This window comes from Polistes dominula, unplaced genomic scaffold, assembly GCF_049000335.1.
Source record: "Polistes dominula isolate Pdom_NZ unplaced genomic scaffold, Pdom_raw_medaka contig_37, whole genome shotgun sequence".
NCBI classification, from domain to species: Eukaryota; Metazoa; Arthropoda; class Insecta; order Hymenoptera; family Vespidae; genus Polistes; species Polistes dominula.
In genome coordinates this window covers 4,164,693-4,186,169 of record NW_028301169.1, presented here as the reverse complement: position 1 = coordinate 4,186,169, position 21,477 = coordinate 4,164,693, and the positions used below count along the sequence as shown (strand labels likewise).

General features: G+C 30.0%; 1 protein-coding gene across 12 annotated transcripts in view; it reads right to left on the bottom strand.

Annotated features, from left to right (window-relative positions):
• Positions 1-21,477, bottom strand: part of LOC107066989 (discs large 1) — a 419,075-nt gene that overhangs the window by 208,020 nt on the left and 189,578 nt on the right. The window lies entirely within an intron of this gene.

Below are 21,477 nucleotides of genomic sequence, written 5' to 3'. Positions count from 1 at the left end.
TATTTCACACTAAATTATTTTAAACTAAATAAATTCAATTTAATTTTTACGATATTGTCAACAATGAATCGTTAGATAATGTTTGTTATTTCAATATTATATAGAATTCATATAGTGTTCAAATATAATTTTTTAAATATCTCAAAACAAGATATATGACTTAGACCACTTTCATAATTATGGGCACAATTGAAATATTCCATATTATTATAAGTAAAATTATTGTTTTTTGGAAAATTTCATTTATCATCCTTAACAAAGACGATTAAAAAGTTTATAAGATTTAAATTTTTGGTTAAGTTTTCATCACTATAGGACTTATCGCTAACTCTTACTACTTTGAGTATTATCTTTCATATTTAATCTAAATTTTTGTGTGACGATGAAACAAATTAAAATATCCTTTATGCACAAAAAATATATTTTTTTAATTACATCTATTATTCGCAACAACGACGATTAGGAGTTTATGAGATTAAATTGATGGGCTCGTGTCAGTGTCGCTTAGCGTCTGACTACTCGTCGACTCGTTCTATTTCGATTATTATCATTATGAAATATTTTTAAAATTTTTTCGTCGACTATGAAACGAATTAAAATATCTTTTAACTTCAAAATAAATTTAATTCATATTTATATGTATTATGATTTGAAGTTTAGGAGATTAAGATGTAGATTCAGTCTCATTCAGTGTCTCTTTACTCGTTGACTCGTACTACTTTTAATGTTATCTTCCCTAACTTTTATCTGCAATTAGACTAATAACGAAATGAGAGCATATTATATATTACCGCAATGAAGAATAAATTTATCTTATTTTATTTATTTTGTTTATTTTATTCAACATTGGTATAACAAAATAAAAGAAAAAAACAAGGTAATTGCAATTGTAGTTTCCAGTTGAATGAAGGGAAAAATCTTTTTTACGTTTATTTTTTCTTATCTTTCTTGACGAGATATCACTGACAAGGTTTAATAGGAAACAAGGAGGAAAGAAATAAAGAGAGAAAGGAAGGAAGGAAAGAAGGAAGAATGCAAGGATACGGTCCGTCGTCTAAAAGCGTAAATCTTTCGTCGAATCGTAAGGAGCCTTGCTCCCTGGTGATACCGAGAGAAAGATCGCCCGTTAAAATTCTTGGTACGTCAGACTCATTATAAGGAATCTTCGGATAGAGAGAGAGAGAGAGAGAGAGAGAGAGAACACCAAGAGCCGAAAGACGACAACGAGCTTGAGAACGCTTGAAGAAAGAAATAAAAAAGAAAAAAAGGAGAAAGAAATGGATGACGTAATTTAGGTTCAGACCGATAAGAAACGTGCCGAGTATTTTCACTTACCGTCAAAGTTTTTCACTTATCCTATCGCGAAACGATAATTAAACAAGAAAATAAACTAGACATTGATCGAGAAAATTTTCGTTCTTTGTTGTTGTTTTTCTCTTTTTTTCTTTTTTGTTTAAGATGATGGATAATTATTAAAATACTGTTGTTGGTCATTGTCCGTCTCTGTTTTGAATTATCTTCTGTTTTATGTTATGTAATGGAATATATTTTAATGAAATATTTTTACATACCGAGGTCACGTGGTTTCGTACAGTATGATCAATTTCTTGGAAGCTTACCTAAAACAGAAAAAAAAGTGATTGTTTTTTAATGGATATTTTAACATAATAAAATTATATGAATATATATGGTGTTTATATTAGATTGATTTTTATTTAACATTCGGAGAAATTTTGATGAATGCATTTTACTTTCAATTAAATTCAAAGTAAATAGAAAGGAATCATATTAAAATTTCAGTCCTTTATCTTTATATTAAAACGTGCCCAAGGGCATATACGTTTTATTTATATTTTTATTTTTTTGATTAAATATTTTTTAATATCCAGACATTTTGTTTGTTATTTTTTTTTTTCAAGGTTTATTCATATTGATATTCGTCCATATAGAATATTATTTCGTAAAATTCTAAATATTTGGCAAAAATAAAAATATTTCGAGAATACGTTATTTTAAAAGTGCGGTTTAATTTAAAGTTGATTTTGTTTTTATTTAATGTACATAGTATATTAAAAAAATATAAAGTTACGATTAATCGTAGATAAAGTAAGCGGTCTCGTAGGGAAACTCAGTGGAAAAATAAAGTTTCTATTTATTATATAGTTTTAAGCGAGAACATAGTACGCACCGGTCTAATTAAATTTTTGATCAGTACGTTTCATATTTTCCTCATCTTGTGTACCGAAGAAGAATCCCGGCTAATTAGCCTAGCTGGCCTTAGTAAGTTCGAGAAAAAGTTATTACGAAAAAGAAAAAGGAATAAGAAAAAAATAATATAGTGGGAGAAAAGGTAAAGCTCACGATGCGGATCCTTAAACATTTTGTTTCCTTTTTAACTTTACACTACTACCGCTATTAGTATTACTATTATAAATTATTACTACTATTACTACTACTACTATTAAGTAATAGCGAAATAATAATAAAATATACAAACGAATAACAATGAATTTTCACTTCGAAAGTATCTTTCCTACCTCCATAACTCTTCGATAATGTTTTACGTGTTATAAGAAAAAAAAAACTCGAAAATAAAATAAAATAAAATAAAATAAATTAAAATGAAAATTTGTTCTTGAAATAAAATTTTCTATACAAGCAATAACCGAGATCGAGTTATTACATCTACCAAACGATTTATCTCGAATCGTGTAATCGAACAAGCTTTACCTTACACTCGGAGAATAGTAAAAAAGGCAAAAGAAAAGAAAAAAGAAAAAGTTCTCTTGAGAACATATTAGGTTTATCGTTGTTGATCTCTAGTAAGTTGTATAGAAGGAGTTCGTGTATGAAAATCTAGTGGTGTCGTCGCATCCTTCGGGAGTGAATCAGATGTAAATCCTCTTGACACAGGATCAACTTTCAACGAACAAGTACATGTAAGGACTCCTCGAAGACTCTCGAACGACAAAGAGAGTTTGGCTGTTCGAACGGAATACGCGAAAATTTCCACTGATGTTTCCGTAAATCGTATGTCTCCTCGATCGTTACACCAACTATCCTAACCTTTTCTATCTTTCATCATATACGTATAACCATTTTTATTCGTTGATGGAAATCAATTTATTATTGTTTAAGTTTATAATACCGTCTTGGTTTACGAGTAAATAAGCTTCATAATTTAGAAGCAACAATTATTATCTACACACTTTTTTAGTAGCATTAAGTCGATGTTGCAGAATACCGCGAGGAAAGGGTTAAGAAAACGGACAACTTCTGGCCCTTAGGAAAAAAGGAAAAAAACTCGTTTTCTCTTATTCCACCGTTTGAACGTGACGCGTGAAAATTACGCCTAGTAATATGATATTCATTTATGTATATATTCTTTATATCTATATTCCTTTTCATTCGTTCATAATAAATTTTAACAATTATTATATATATATTATAACAATTATTATATATATATATTGTTTTTTTATACATTAGGTATTCATTTCATTTCGTCATTCCTTCAAATTATTATCAAGAAGTACATCTACCGAAAAATTAAAACGTTAATATAATTTTAATAAAGTATGCGATATAGAATAAAATTCAACTCAATTTTTTTTCGTCAAAATAATAATTGGAATAATAGACCAAGATTGGCAATTTTTTTCTGAATAAGGAATGTGAAGTGGGAGGGTGTGGGAGAAAAAAAGTGGCATGACAAAAATGAGAAGAATGTTTTCCGAACGAAGTTTCCGAATCTTGCAAGAAAAAAAAAGAGAAAGATAGAAAAGTTTTTCGATGAGAAGATGGTTCCTTTTTGTTTTTATTTCATTTTTATTTTCTTTTTTATTTTCTTTTTTTTTTTTCTTTTCACGTGCGTGGAAACGAGTAGAGAAAATATTTGGAGAATGGACGGTGATTTTTAATAAAGGTAAATGGAAGTTGAGTTTGACAGAACAGATGGAGAAAATATGAAGGGTTGTGCTCTGGGTATCGACATGTGCGGAATCGACAGAAAGGGACAGCGAGAAGGAAAAAAAGATAAAAAGAGAGAAAAAGAGAGAGAGAGAGAGAGAGAGAAAGAGACAGGTAGTTGATTTACATTTCAGAGACACACGCTAGGATGCACGAGATTGTATTATCATAAAAGAATGGAATGGGTTCGTCTCTTCTGTGGAACATTATCGGCCATCTGCTGTTTCATACTACGACGCACACTCAAATCCGAAGAAAAATCCTCCACCTTTCTGACTTTTATCCGTTTTGTTGAATCGTACAAATTGTAAAGTACAAAATAAAAGAAAAATACTAACCTTTTATTGTAATATCATTTTATACATTTCTTTTTTCTTTTTCATCCATACTTTTATTAATACTTTATAATACGAAAGACTAATTTTTTTCTTTTTAATCGCGTTAATTATCGAAAAAATATTTCTCTTTTTTTCTTATGCTTCGTTAGCTAAATTATTTTTATCAAATATGAAAAAATATATTCCATTCCATATAAATTTATATTCAGTATTAGAAAGTTTTTTATATTAATCATTTTAATATCATTTATTTATTTTTCATTATAAATATTGGCCATTTGCATTTAAACATACTGACCCCCAAAATTGGTAGTCCTTTTCTTCACCATGCATAATAAATAAGTTAGTATAAAAAATTATTATAAAAAATTATTCTAAAAAATATATTCCTCAATTGACTTTTATTTATTTATTTTATTTTGATTATTTATCCTTTGAATTAGATGGATAAAAAATCAATCTTACCCTCCGATTATTAGCCGTGTTGCTGTCCGTGATGGAGAACGTATCGACGACCGAGTCGAAGCGCACGAGCTTTTTCGGATGCTGAGCTTTCTTCGATCGCGGACAGAGAGAGCACATAGCTGAGTCCGTTGGTGTCGTCGGGGGCATATTCGAAGGATTTTCACGATATTTTTAGTTTACACAATTTTTCACGTTTTTTATCCTCCACTTTCACGACTGAGTATCTCGCTTTTTCACACTTTGTACTTTGTTAACTTTCAAACTTACAATTTCCTTCTTTTCTCCCTTCCGTTTCCAAAATAGAAATATGTTAAAACCTTTTTTAAAAATTCTTAACTTGATTTTATCGAAATTATAATCTAAAAATTAATAAAACAAAAGACAATTTTTATTGTATAATAAAAAAAGACAAACAAATAAAAAAGAGAATTTATTTCTATAGTTTTCTTGAATCAAATAGAGAGGTGTAAGTAGCGACATCTTATCCATACATCGAACTAGTTAAAGTCGGTAATGCAGAGAGCTTTGATTCATGTGAAAATCTGCAATACCCTGAGGATTTTCGAGAAGTAAGGGAAGAAGATGAAGGATATATGAACGACGCAGCTGACACGAAATCTAAATATGGCGTCGAAAAGCAAATCTTCGAGAGGGTTTCTTAAATTTATCGTAAGAGATGAACACGATTTTACCGACAGAAGTTCCTTTTACTCGTATCCATAAATATATTCCATTTTACAATATTAGCATAAATTTACAATAAAAATACACACTATATTGGCATGTTTTGAATGCCATTAATTAAGACGACGTCGATATTAATAATTCATACAATTACTTGGTGATGTTATTAAATTAAACCGTAAGTATATGCAACGATATTTCAATGATGCTCGTTAAAAGGGAAAAAAATTAAAAAAGAAAAACAAAAATGCCTTCATTATAAGGAGGGATTGACTTTTCTATAAAAATAGGTTTATTTCATTTCGCGAACAGTCATCGTCTGATTTCATTGTTCTTTTGCCAAGTTAACGAGTTCGCGGTTAAACAAAAACGTAGACTATGTGAAAAAAAAAAGAATATAAGCAGAGCGAGAGAGTGATAAAGAAAGAAAAATAAAATTCGAAATAGAACGTCATTATGGTCGAAAGGAAGTCGAACGAGACTCCCATCGCGCATTTTTTCGTACCGTCATTCATTTTAAACACAACCCGGCCGCAAAATGTCCTTCCATCTTCCGTATCCATTTAACTGGTTATTTCTCTCTCAGCAGAAAATTCTCTAAACGATTCAACGTTCCTCCGACCGGTAATATTTCTCTTCTTTGCATTTTCTTTTTTTTCACTCTTTTATTTCTTTTCCTCTTTTCTTTTTTTTTTTTTGCCAATGATATATTCCACGTTGTCATTATGATCCTTACTTCGCTTTTTTCTTTTTTTTTCTTCTTATCTCCCGATATTATTTCTTACCGTGAAAAATGTGTCTCGTTAATATTCAAAATATGAACCTAAAATAAGTAATATAACAAAAAATATAATTCAGTTTAGAAACAAAATATAAAATAATAATGAGACAAATTTTGGATAAAATGTTTCCAAAGAGAAAAATCTCAAAGAACAATGTAAAGAGAATAAAAACAAAAAAAAAAGAAAAATCCGCATTAAAAAAGGGAATATCGATATACCTAATGCTAAAAAATTTGGAAGATAATGTCAACGATCAATGCAAATAGGAGCTGATCGAATCAAGGAATAAGGATCGTTCAATTTCATCGTACTATGGATACATTATTCAACATTGAAGTAACAATAATGTACCTGTTAGCTTGTATTACGCTTCGGTATGCTTTTGCGGAATAGCAATTGAATTAGTCCATGGTATTGTAGCCGCATCGATAGGCACTGTATCTCTCTCTCTTTCTATCTATCACACAAACGCAAACACAACTTGTTCACTCCCAATGCTATTTCCGTTTCTCTTGCACATGTAAACTTTACGCGCCCTCGAACAGACTAATAACATGATGTTATTGCAAGAGGATTCGTCTTCGTGCATCGTCGTTTCTACTATTCGAATCTATGCTATTTGACCGATACAGGGGAAAGAGTGGGGAGAAAGAGGTGGGTAGGGGGAGAAAGAGAGAGAAGATCGCAACGAGTAAAGGTAACTACTCTCGTTAAACGAGAAACACCGAAATCTACGCTAGCTTATCTTTAATTAACAGCTAAACAAGAATCGGGCGCGCGTTAATTAAAGCTCGTTTAAAAATATTGACAAAAATATATTTCGTTAAATAAAAAAAGGGAGAAGAGAGGAGGGGGGATAGTGAGTGTTAATGCAAGAAACACGATTCACGTTCAATTTTCATTAATGTATATAAAATACAGAGAAAATTAAATTAAACTCATCAAATAAACAATCCAAATAGAATCGTTAAAGCGCCTATTAATAATATTTTGTAATAGCTTTGATCTGTAATTCGATAAATCGAATTAACTTTTACTATTGGCGTAAAAGTGTTTTGCGCAAACGACTTTTCGAAAGGTAGGCTTTAATTAGTAGGAGTTAATTAATAGGACGCATATAAATTACACCGAAGCAGAGAAGAGACTCATTTTCAGGTATGCTATTGGACCGATGCTGTATACTAGTGCATAATAGTTGTTATAATAAATAATATATATACATACATCCATACGCGAATATACTTTGAACTAGATTTGATACTATTTCAAAATATCCACGTACGTAATTAATTTGACGATTTAACGAACGATAACGGCACGTCGTTACATTAAGGTTCGATTCGTCTATCTAACGTACTTGGATTTGTATTTCGTACGTTTTAAAACGATTTGAAAATCTGAAAATCCAAACATTGCTTGAAGAAATTTGGGTCATCGGATAGCATAAAGAGACCCTTCTTTCTTCGTCGTAGTATAAATTAAGTAGGAACTTCAAAGTAATTATCTTAACGATTTCATCATAAAAACCTTTTCGTCGATCATTCAACTAGCAAGATAATTATTAAAATTTAATCTTACAACAAGATATATATAAAATTTGATCGATATTTTCAATTATTAAACGAATCATCATAGATGCGTTTACACAAACCCAACTAGTATATTCATTGAATTCCTACAAAAATCGATTGTTTCTTGAACCGATAACTAACTTCAAGATCGATATCTCGTTGTATAAAGATCGAGAACATCGATCAACGAACGTTTGATGTTAGTAGTCGTGAAGTAGTAGTTACGATAATGAGTGATAACGAGCGTTAAATAAGCCTTTCAATCTTTAATAGGTCAACGACTGTTATACGTCGTACGTTTGTACGACGAGACACCGTAAATGTACGAACGATGGAAAACTAAAGAGAGAAGGAACGGCGGGGATGGGAAGGGAGGGTGGAGGAACAGAGAAGAACTTTGGAAATGGGACGAGTACAGCGTACGCATGCGCAACACGTTATACGATGCTTATTAATGACGGAAAGCATAAAACAAATGGGAAGCTTGAGTAGTATAACGATCTCTTCGTTATATTTTTTTTTGCATAGATGTGACCTTTTTTTAAACAAAACAACTAAAATTTGTAATAACGACGATTAATTAATCTTAATGAGGAACAATCGGTAGTACAATTGAATCGGTTCAATGAATATTTCTATTTGATTTCTCTGCCTTTTAAAACATATTTTTTTATCAGTAATTTTGTAAAATAAACGTTCGATATATTTGAATATTATATTGTTTAATATTTATATTAATAAGAATTGCGTATGAATATTTGAACGAAAAAATATATGATCCAATAATAAATGACAGTCATAGAAAATTACAATTAAGATAATGAACGAATGAATATAATTGTTAAGTAAATGGTGAAATTTGATGATGGGAAAAAAATAAACGATAAAAATAATTATTATATTAATCAAAAAATATGACGAAATATACCGACCCAATTAAATTTCTATGAATTGTAAACAAATTTGTTACCCAGATAGATAAGCTGAACGTGTTATCGAGAAACGTGTAATTTAAAAAAGAAAGAAAAAAAAGAAAAATAGAATTAAAAAAAATGGAAAAATGGTGAGAAATTGGAAGTAGGAAAGTTTTAAAATAGGAAGTTACAAAACGATAGCTGATATGTTATCACTTCCGTGTAAGACATCTTATGTTAGATCTGGCAGTTCAAGCTGAGAAAGTCGGTCGATACTCAGGGAACAGACTCGAAACACCGAGCTTCAACGACTTGGCCCGATTCGTAAGTGCATCTACCGACTAATACGTCGATGCGGTTAAACGTTTTATTACGCGAATTGACTTATAAACAAAAGAAAAAAAAAGAAAAATATTTCTAAAACGGATATTTATGGGATTTAACGGATATTTAACGGATATCGGATATTTTCAAACTATCCGTTTTGTAAACACATATCATTCTTTAAATGATTGAAGTTTATTGTGATAGATAAATATTAACATTACCAATGATTTAACAAGCTTATTTCAATGAATTTTTTTTTAGAAAAATATTAGTTCGTTGCATAAAATTTCTCTGTCGTATTTTATATTTATTTTTAACCACTGAAACTTTGCAAAGGTATTTATTTAATTAATTAACGATTATCGTCAACAATTTGTCTTCATCTAGTAGGCAGTTTGTCGATATCCAATGACATAAAATGTTTTATTTATTTCGTTAGATACAAATAGACATAGTATAAAAAAAATGTGAAAAAGAAATTTGGTGATGTAATACTTCTGTTTTGCTTTTTGTTTTGATTGATAATTTTTAATATTTGGTAAGAATTGTTTAAAAATAAATGGTCAGCATACATATAAATATTATTGTTTAGTATAAAACACAATTTTTTAGTATTTATGATAACAATATTCATTAAGTTAGGATGAAATATAAATATTTTTTAATTACTCAATCAATTAGTATAATATTGACTATTTAAAATACTAGTCAATAATATTTAAATATGCTGACTCGATAAATAAGGGTTTAAAAAATATTAAACTAATTAAAGATAATTAATGTAAACAAAAAGTAAAAAAATTGAATAATTATTATTTATAAGAAATAAGATAATTAAATAATTATTCAATTTGAGTCAAATCTAATAAATATTATATAGAATATTTTTCTGATTGTCTGATCTTATTTATTTTTTTATCTGCTTCCAAAATTCGGGATTTATGATATCGAAACCTAGTCAGAATCGTTTCCTTAAGAACTTCGAAGATCGTCCCAACATGCGATCGCTAAACTCAAGACTAAATTATTCAGACTTGTGTTCGCATCGATCGAAAGAAACGAGAAAGTTCGATCGAAGAAAGGCCATCGCCACTGGCAACTATTTCTTCGAAGTTCTGACTATTGTCCGAACTTCTTAATTTATTATTTATTTAATCGTATCTTGTCTATTTCTCAAAAGGCAAATCATACGTAAAATGTGTCATTTAATAACCAGCCATAATAGAAAAAAATAGAGGAGAAAGAGAGAGTGAGAGAAAGAGAGAGAGAGAGAGAGAAAAGAAAGAAAGAATTTCAAGTGGTTGCCAGATTTCCTGTTGCATCTTGGCACGCAATACCCAGAGAACATGTAGATCACGTATGTTTGTACTTAATATATCTAACATGTCTGCAAATATTGACTTGGCCAATAAGTAACTTGGGAATTTGTACTAGTTTATATTTCTATTGATGGCATTAATATTATTTATTTCAAATATATCATATTTTATATTTTAATAAATGATATTAGATAGTATTTTATTTTATTTAAAAATATTTTGTATCCTTGATATAAATAAATAACATTATATATAATAATATATTTTATATTAAAAAGTATTATAGTATTAAATAAGCATTTCTTAAAGTAATTTTAGAATTTGAACTAATTTATATTTCAATTAAAGAAACTAGTATTTTTTATTCTAAATAATTGACATTTTATACTTTTATACTATTACATAAATAACTCTGTGTAATATTTGTTTTTAATTAAGAATTATTAATATGTATATACATATTTCATATTTAAATGAATAATACTAGTATTTTTTATTAAAAAATATCGAAACAACTTATTAGCCAATTCAATGTAAAAGAAAAAATGTTATTTTGTATAACTTTTAAAAAATGGAAATGTGAAAAAAAGACAAAAATTGTTTAATCCCCGTATAACTTTAATAAAAGATTATTATATACAATCTTTTTCGCAAATGAAAAGCTACGAGATAGAAGTTAGAAAAATGTAGACGTAATAACCCTCGTGTTCTTTAGGAAAACTCGAGTTTACCAGCTGCAGCAGTCCAAACAGAGTTTCCAACACGGAAAGAAAATCATGCACGTCGAAAGACCTTCTTCTCTTACTATTCTACGTAATATATCTAAACTCGTGTATGAGGAGAGGTAGGAAACACGCGGATAATTTCAGTGACTATGGCAATATTCAATGCACGCGATATACGTTGCAGTATAATTACGGAGTCGACTGTTGCCATTACTTACACAAGCAGGAAGGAAACGCGAAGGAAAATATTTTGTCTTCCTGTGTTATCACTTTTTATAAACTTCGTCGTTGTCATCGTGATTCTTCTTTTCTTATTCCTTGTCAACGCAAATATAACTCTCTCTTTCTCTTTCTCTTTCTCTTTCTCTTTCTCTTTCTCTTTCTTATCCGTATATTTATTTCCATTTTTTTTTTTTTTTTATAAATCTCGTGAGAAGGAATTTTGAGTGATCGATGTGTCACGAACACGCGAGATTCCGATTACCTCGAGAACGTCTTTAGGTTGGTTCTTCAATTTACATTTTTCGAACATTCCTGAATGAACAATAAGAGGAAGGAAGAAGAAAATGGTACGACGAGCATGGGGAAGACTGGCACGAGCGTTGACCTGTACTACTGACGCTCGCTCGCTCGAAAGAAATTCACGACGCACGTTTCTTACGAGAATTTAATGCGAACGAATTTGATGACTGTAAATTTTCATAACTCGCGATGATACGATAAATTGTAATAGAAAACAAAAGTAAAAATAAGAAGAAATATGTTGAAAAATAAAAATAAAAGGAAAAAATTAAAAAATAAAAAGAAAAAATCCTATCACTCTTTACATCGTTCTTGCATTAGTATCGTCTGAAGAAGATCTGCCTTTGCCACTCGCCTTTTGTACTCGAGTACTCCGCCAGACAAAGACAGAGAGATCGTAAAGCAAAAATGAGAGAGAGAGAGAGAAGAGGATAGGAGTCTACTACTCGCTAGAGAACTCGAGTAGCTTACACAGGAAGGAGGAGAATTTCCTCTTGGTACGAGTGATACGAGTGTCCTCTCCAGACACCATTAATGAAGGGCTACCTAGCGACCACAAACTCACTCGATTACACATTCCAAACAGGATTCATGTATTACGTAGTATATAGAACCACTGAACGGAATTGGATTACATAGATCTCGTTAGCACGCAACTTCATAATAGATGAGATGATAATAATTCCATAGAGAAATTCAATTTTCTAAAATACTCTAATTAACGTTTCGAATAATATCGAATGATATTGTATAATGCAACGTTAATTAAAAGTCATAGACCTTTTAACCTTTTCAAGGTTTCTTATCACATACGTATAGATTTATTTTCCATTTATATACATACAATTATTTTCCAATCTCACGAAACAATCATAAAGATAAATATTACAAATACTTCAACAAAATTTTCTAAAGAACAAAATTCATTTTCTTTCTTTTAAATAAAATCAATGAAAGAAAGAAAAAAATTCCCTTGTTATTACATTACACTGAAATTGAATATTTTCGGCCATGACGGAGTTAACACCTTACTGCAACGTGTACACGAGATATGAAACGACTTATCGTAAAATTCTACGAGCACGTATCTTTGACCCTTTCACTGTTAAATACAAATACACACATATACACACACACACAAGTGTACGAACATGTACATAAATATACATATGTACACGTACGTTGTTGTCATTATGGTAGAAAGAAAGATGACGTGAAAATAAGCGCGTATTTCAAAGATGTAAACACATCTCTCTCTCTCTTTTTTTTTCTCTTTTTTTTTCTCTTTTTTTCTCTCTCTCGCGAGAATTGTCACTTCTCCGCTAATGATGTAGACGGCAAAGACATTTGTTAGTTTACACGGACTCACCACACAGTCGGTTCGTTCAAATTTTCGTAATTACTTTGAATGGTACCTCGTGGAGAAACTTTTAATTATTTATTCGCGACTATCAACAGAAATACGTGCATTTATTACTTCTAATATTCACATCTATTTCTATTTCTTCCTCTCTTTCTTTTAAATACACACATACACACACACACACACACACACACACACATGCACGTTCACTAATGCGCATATAAACAAACTCTAATGTCCTAGTTAAAAGTTTTAACCATTTTATAGTTTTTAGGTGGGACTGAATTACCAGATCGATCCTTGAACTTCTCCCTCTTTCTCTGTACATCATTTGCCATGAATGATAAGATTTAAAAAGAAAAATGAAAGAAAAGAGGAAGAAAAAAATGAGAAAAAGTTCAAAATCTTCGTAACGAAAACATTTCGTTGGTTTATAACTCATCAAGAAAGCCACAATTTTTCATACTTTCACAAAGTAAGTCGTAGAGAATAAAATAATTTACATTTCGTACGTAATGCACGAGTGAGCCCAGTTAAACACCTTGCAACAGTCACGAATGATTATTATTCAACGGAAGACGTATTTCTTTGAAACACAACGATGTGTATATATATAGCAACAGTGGATGAAATAAAAATTGGAAGAACTCGTACGTTACTTCCAAGAGATAGAAAGGTGACTGTTTGGCGAAGAAAACGAAACGACGTTGACTCTCTCTTTCCATTTTCCCCCTCTCTCTTTCACTCATTCTCTCTCTATTTCTTTTTCTCTTTCTCTCTCTCTCTTTCTCTCTCTCTTTCTCTGTCTATTTTAACACCAGCAGCAAAACTACCATATCACAACCACACCACCATCAAATTTTTCTCGAGTGTCGTCGTTTCACGAGACGTTCGGTTTGCCTCGAGATTGACTGAGGTGAACGTGAGAAAGATATATATAACAGAAAAGAAAAAAACAAAGACAGAGAGAGAAAGAGAAAGAATGAGAGAGAAAGAAAAATAAATATAGAAAGTAAAGGGTAGTATGTACACGAATGAGTAATAAGGAAACAAAGAAAGAAAGAAAGAAAAATAAGAGAGATTGAGAGAGTGAGAGAGGGAGAAAAAGAGAGCTTTAAACGGAGCTTTCATGAACGACGTAGTCGCGAATACTGTTGAATAGCAACGTCAGCGAGCTCGGCACAACGCCGGACAATCTCGATCGACGCTATGAGAGAACGTTTCTTGTCCTTTTCTGGTAGATCCTATTTCTCCCTCTCTTTCTCTCTTTCTCTCTTTCTCTCTCTGACTCTTTCTTTCTATCTAGTTTTGTCTTTTTTCCTCCAATACCGTGTGGAAGCACGAGAACGTGGGCGGCCACGAGCTGCCGAGGCGAACTGCACTGCCACCTCGTGAAAACTGCATCCACCCTCAACTCTCCCTATCCCTCAACCCCCCTCTTCACACTCACTCACTCACTCACTCATTCTCTCTCTCTCTTTTGCTACGTCTTTCTCCCTCTTCTCCTTTCTCCCTTCCAACTCTCTCCCTCATTCTATCTCACTCTTTCTACAATAATCCCTCCAGGGTACGAAGGACGACAGCGACATCGTCCTTTGTTTCTTATCGTTGCAAAGCTACTACTATTGCAATACTGGCTGCTGTATCCCATTCTTTATCAAGGGGTGAAAATGTTTTTTATTCCTTTATTTCTTTAATATATATTTCTATTGTATCGTAATCGTGTGATATTTTTAAGAGTATATGCATTTAAGATAATTCTATTTAATATATGGGATATATATAATACATTTTTTTAATTATATTATAATTGTATGATATTTGGAGAGTATGCATTTAGGGTAACTCTATCTAATATGGAAAACACCTGATTTTTAATGCTTACTTAGAAGTACTTGTTTTATTTTCTATGAAATTGAAATTATTTAAACGTTTGTTTGCGTTTTAGTTATTTACATAAGTTTTGAAATTATAATCAAAAATGTATAAAAATTCGAAATGATTGACTGTGAATTTGGCGTCCAATATGGACGAATTAACAAATTTTTATCGTCGAAAATAATAATAACTTTATAGTTATTATTATTATTATTATTATTATTATTATTATTATTATTATTATGTTACTATATTACTCATATTAGTTACAGTTACCCTATATAAATGATAAAAAGTTAACCGTGTCTTCGAGAATTTATCTTGAAATTTCAACACGACATCATGGCACGAAATATTGAAGTTTTTCAAATCGTAACTGTTTTTATAAACGTTACCAGTAACTTTTATCGTAACTCTCGTCTTTTAGAATTTAAAATGTCTACGGGGTAAGGTGGTATATATGCTTTTCAATATCAAACGCGATGAAGATTATGATAAAAATAATTTCCTGTCAGTGTATCGCAATGTAAAAAAATATAAAAAGAAAAAATGTCGCACATAAAAGTAAAAGAAAAAGAAAAAGAAAAAAAATACGGGAAGCTTTCTATTTTCCATTTATTTTTATTTCATTCGCAAACGAATTTTCGTTTAAAGAAGAATCATTTTTTGCTCAATGTATCACACCGTTCGATTTTAATCCACGTTCGCCTGCTCGATTAGATTTAATTATTTTATTTTATTTTATATTATTACTTTTTTCTACTATTAAAAATAAAACGGAAGATTGATTAAACATTTGAAAAATAAAAAGAAGCAAAAAAAGAAAGAGAGAGTGAGAGAGAGAGAGAGAGAGAGAAACAAAAAATTAAAAAAAGAAAAAAACGAAATAAATGGATTTCGATGTGTCACCGATGAATGAATTTCAAAGGATCCTCGAATAAATCACAATCAAGTGAAAATTCTCACACGCGACCGTCAACGATCCAAAAGAGATTGAATCTTTTTTCATAGTAAACAAAAAAAAAGTTTCTATGTATGTATCTCAAAAGAGATACGTCTAATGAACTGGTATATCCTTGATCTCTCTCTCTCTCTTTCTTGTTCTCGTATTCTCGGATAAAAATGTCAGATGACAGTCGATCCAATGGCAAGCATTGTATTCTCGCATTCTTCCGCACTCCTGATACTTTTTAATTAAAAGCTTTCGCCATGCTTACTCTCTCTCACTCTCTCTCTCTATCTCTCTGCTCCTTTCCCTCTTCCTTTCCCTTTTAATCTTTCCTTCTAGTCTCGTTTTTCTCGCTATTTATGTCCTTTTGTTGTACTTTTAACTCCCTATACTCGTATTTTCTAAAATTCGCCAAAGCTGCGTCAACGAAACGTTATCGATGATCTACTTTCCTCTATGAGGATATTAACGAGAAAAAAATAAAAAGAAAAATTCGATCTGATTTGAAAAAAAAAAAGAAAAGAAAGAAGAACTAGAAATATGTAATTTAAACAAATTTGATAAAGGAAAATTTGGTGAGTTGAAAGAATGCTATTGTTTTTTTTTTTTTTTAAGGTTTCAATACTTTGCGAAGAACTCCTATCAATATTTACGATCAGTCTTATCTATCTTAAAGCTTTTATTCGGAGTACAGAAGCTTTAGGAATGATCGACCGTAGTCACGTTTCAAAGATACACGCTCTCGTTGAACGATCACGCGAATTTTTATAAACGACAAATATACTTAAATTTTCTAGCACGTTTTCATATATATATATATATATATACATATGTATGTGCGTGCGCGCGCGCGTATGTGTGTGTGTATGCATTTGCACGTAAGTAATACGCGATAGAGAAACGAGCACTCGTTTCATTTTATCACAAACTTTAATTTCTTTCGAGGTAACAACTTTTCGTGCATATTAAGATACATGCAAATTCGTTTCTTAACAATTCGTCGCATTTCTAAAAGGAAGTTCGTTCGATATTACATGAAACGTATTCTGTAATAACTAATCGATAAAATTATCGTAAGTAATATTTTCTGTATAGAATAAAATGAACATTCATTATGTGTACGTGTGTGACGTTTAAATCTTTGATATAAATCTTTATACGATTAAGTGTTTTAAGAAAAGCAAGTATATAGAAAGGTTCAAAAATGACATGATTTAACGTAACTGCGAACAATTTTCATTCGATATTTTAAAAATTGATTCAATAATTTAATGAAACTTAATCAAGATTTTCTTTTTGTTTTTGCATAAAATATGAATTTTTGCAGTGTAGTTGGAATTGAAAAGACTATGGTTTAAAAATGTTTGATACTTATATCGAAAGATAAAAGAACCCTGTATACATCCTTTTACTTATCCACTAACTCGATCGCTCTATCGAATCAGGAAAAATAAGGCCCGTTGAAGATATCTATGATCAGTATTGGCAAACGATTTATCAGGATATTTTTCACGAGAGAGAGAAAGATAGAAGTATAAGAAACCCCGAAAATGGTATCTAGGTCGAACCTGGGTTTCGTCTAGGTCGAACGAGTTCGCCTTCAGGACGAACATTTTAGGTAGACATACGTAAGTACAAGTTAAAAGAAAAAATAACCATTAAATCAAATATATCTTATATAAAATATATATCTTCTCATAAATTATTATCCTTTGAATTCTTATCTAGAGAGGTTAACTAATAAGTAACTTTGGATAATTTAATATTGTTTAATATAATATCGCTATTTTTTTTATCAAAATTAGAAATTTTCTTTTTGATATTTATTGGATTAGTATTTTAAAATGTTTGTAATAAATATAATTATTTTTTAATATTTTAAATGAATGACTGTAAGTATTTATAATAAAATATTTTTACATATAAAATATTTATACAATACATCTCGAGACAACTTATATTACAAAATATTTCATAATATTGATCATGTGTATAAAAACATTGGAGATATTTTATGTCTAAATAAATAGTACCATATTGTCATATTAGTGTATTATAAAATTTCTTGATACCTTGTATCCAAATGATACTGCATAGGTGTTTTTTTGTAAAATATTTATACAGTACTATATAAAAATAAATAGAGAATATTTTCTCTTCAAAATTTTTATCATATATTTAATATCAGTGTATGAATAAGACTAATATTTTATATACCAAAAATTTCAAAATGACTTATTAATCAATCCAAATATTCGTCTTTTCTCAAATTTTCTATACTTCTCTAATAATAGGAAAAACATTGATATATTTTTAATATTTTTCATTAATAATTTAATGAAAATATTACAATATGTCTTTACAAAAATTGAGGAAAATAAGGATGAAAATTTAAAACTTTGTTTAGTCTCAAAAGATTTCCATAGATTTTGTTTTTATAACACAAAGAAAAAAATACTGTTTTCTATCAAGGAGAATAAAAAGAGTTAGTAGCGTTACAGAAAACGTCTTTATCGGTAAACTTTCTAACATCCAGACTTTGGGGAAGAAGCTGCTATTCGTAATTTATCATTTTCCATAAATAATCGAGCTAGGATGCATTAATATCACGACACGGTTCTCATACTTTTTACACTAAGAAACTTGATTTCATCTTGATCGATTTACCTTCATGGTGTTACGAAACTTTGAATTTACTATAAAAATAAAGATACAGAAAAAGAAGAAAAACTATATAGGCAAGTACATCTAAGATGATATTGTATACATGAAACCATTTTTTTGTTGACACGAACGTGTATATGTTTGTTAGTGTGTGTGTGAGTGAATGTGTGCATGTGTGTGTGACAAAATATATCATTTCTTAGAAATATGAAATCGATTTATGGATCGTATGATTCACGTTTGGCTAGTGAATAAATATTTTATTTATATAAACCGAAATGTATTAAAAATGAGCTACCTACCTGTATAGCTAAATATAGTAACTCAGAGCATGCTTAGAGATGATACATAAGTATGTCTCTATGTTTATATATACGTAAATATGTAATATTTGTATATATTAAGTAACACGTTTGAAATGAATTCCTTCTTGGAGTTTCGATCGATCCAGGAAAGGCCATCCATCTAAAGTGATTCTTCATCATTTGATACGAATTCAGTGAGCATGCGATATCAAATGATGCAAAAGGCGCGGTGTTATGTACGTAAACATTTCGGATCAGTGGCGCGTAACTCTTTTAAAAAGCCGATGCTTATCGAAGGGGAATGAAAATTTGCATTTAATTTTCACGATCATCCACTGGCAAAATAATCTCACATATTTGTTTTGTGATATTTCATTGTTACGAGATTAAGTAGAATTTTTTTTCACGCTGCATTGATCCGGAAAAAAAAATAAAAATAACAATTAGAGTATATATCAATGTTATTATTTTTATTATTATACGATACGATAAGTGTACCAATAATTATAAAAATTACTCAAGTTAAATATTATTTTTTGTTTCCAGATATTTAAAAAATTACGTTTGAATATTATAAATGAATTTTATATAATGAAATAACAAGCACTATCTGATGGTTCATTGTTAACACAATATCGTAAAAATTATAATGAATTAAAATTTTGACTTACATTGCACTACTTTCATAATTATAGGTAAAAGTAACGTTTCAACGCGATAAGAATAAAATACAAGAAAAGGGTGGGATAAGGGTCAACAAATATGACGTATGTACTTTAAACGTTGATCTACAGGTTGGCATATTGCTTTTTAATACGAACTTACATATATAAGAAGTTTTCAACTTTCATGAATTACGAGTTCCTCATAAATATGTTAAAGATAAGGACGGACAAGCCATTGTCGAATGCGTCTCGGTCACGTTTAACGATTGGTCTTTACGAGGCCTATAAAAGCAAAACGTATTTCGATTTTCTGTCTTCTCCTCTCCTACCACTGACCCTTTCTTTCCACTCCATGCCGTGCAGCGAATCGATCTTTTTAATGTTGAACAAAGTTCTCTTTTGCAATCACATAAACACACACACACACACTCTTACATACACATATATATATTTTTTATCGATCTTATTATATCTAATAATTAATTAAATAAAGTAGAAGTTGGAATAATTCTTTTTTTTTCAAATTTAATTAACAATAATCGAATTATAATGCATATCTATGTGTGTGTATGTAATATTATTTATGTAAACGTTTAATCCCTCAGTAATGCTTATAGGAAAGAATTATTTAAATCCAGTTTAACCCTGAAACGATCTATATATATATTTTTCTTTTACGTAATTCACGTGTTGGTAGTATGTAGTAGAAATGGTCGTGATACAAATTACTACTACCAGTCACAACATTTGACGCTTGATGTTTACCAAGAGAATTTATGGCTTGGCATTCTACCGACGGAAAGTTTCTAATAAATCAATCGACTTCACGAATTGCAAAGAGCCTACACACGCGAGCTATTTAACGATCTTTACGAATTTATGAATGGAAATGAACGAAATGCTTGAAGATATTTTATTTGATTAATTTCTCAGTACGTATGTAAATACGTATGTATATTAGTAACAAGCGATTAAGATATTATGGTTTAGAAATCATAAATTTCATAATATTAAACAAAAAAATATATGTACACGTAATTATACCAGTAGATTAAATTAAAAAAAGGATTAAAAAAATTTAATTCATATTTAATTAATGTAAATTTTAAAATAAATTATAAAACTAATTTTATGTGTAGAATTTATTCTGAATTTTTAGTTCACTGTTATAATTACTGGTACACATATGAGTATATACATATATATATTATTTAAAAAAAAAGAGAAAATACTATATAAGTATTTTCGTTTGAAAATGAAAACAATTAATTTCCTACAATTTGGTATAAAAGAAAGAGCACTCGAAAAGCGTGTAGAAAAGAAAATAAGAGAATACAAAGTAATACACAACTGTGTTGCAAATAAATCGATAACTTTCTACAGTTAACAACACTCAATTCGAATAAGAAAAAGCGCGAACTTTTGTTTTAATTCTTCAACGATATAAAATATACTTTCTTATACACAATGTTGTGAAAAATGATTTTTAAAGAAAGTACAATATTATACAATACATATACAGTACAATATATATACCAACTTCGTTGATGCAGTATAGAAAATAAAACTAACGAAATAGAAAAATTAAATGAATAGAAAAAAGAAAGGAGACATATATTAAAAAAAAAGAAAAGAAAAGAAAAAAAGAAAACAACTAACAAATGCACTCGACGAAAGAAAATCCTTTCACCGTTGATCTCTCGCATGAAGCTCGTGTTTCGACGAGCTTCAAAGTCGCGGTTGAACTATTTAATCCACGTGTTGCGAACGGCAATATCGTTCTAAATATCATAGGAATCTTCCTTATCGTCATTTGCGAGTTTGCTGCATTCTCGTTGAGAATCTTCAAAACTACGTGACTAGATATTTTCTAATGTTTATTTTCAACTACCGTTGGTAAGGAAGATTTCTACTTAGTACATGTTTACAGTTATAACGAGAATCCACCAAGATATCGGATGTTGGAAATCGTTCAAAGAAGTTTCTATTCGATTTTGAGAAAAATCCTTGCAGATGGCGAGCATTTCTTAGTTCAAT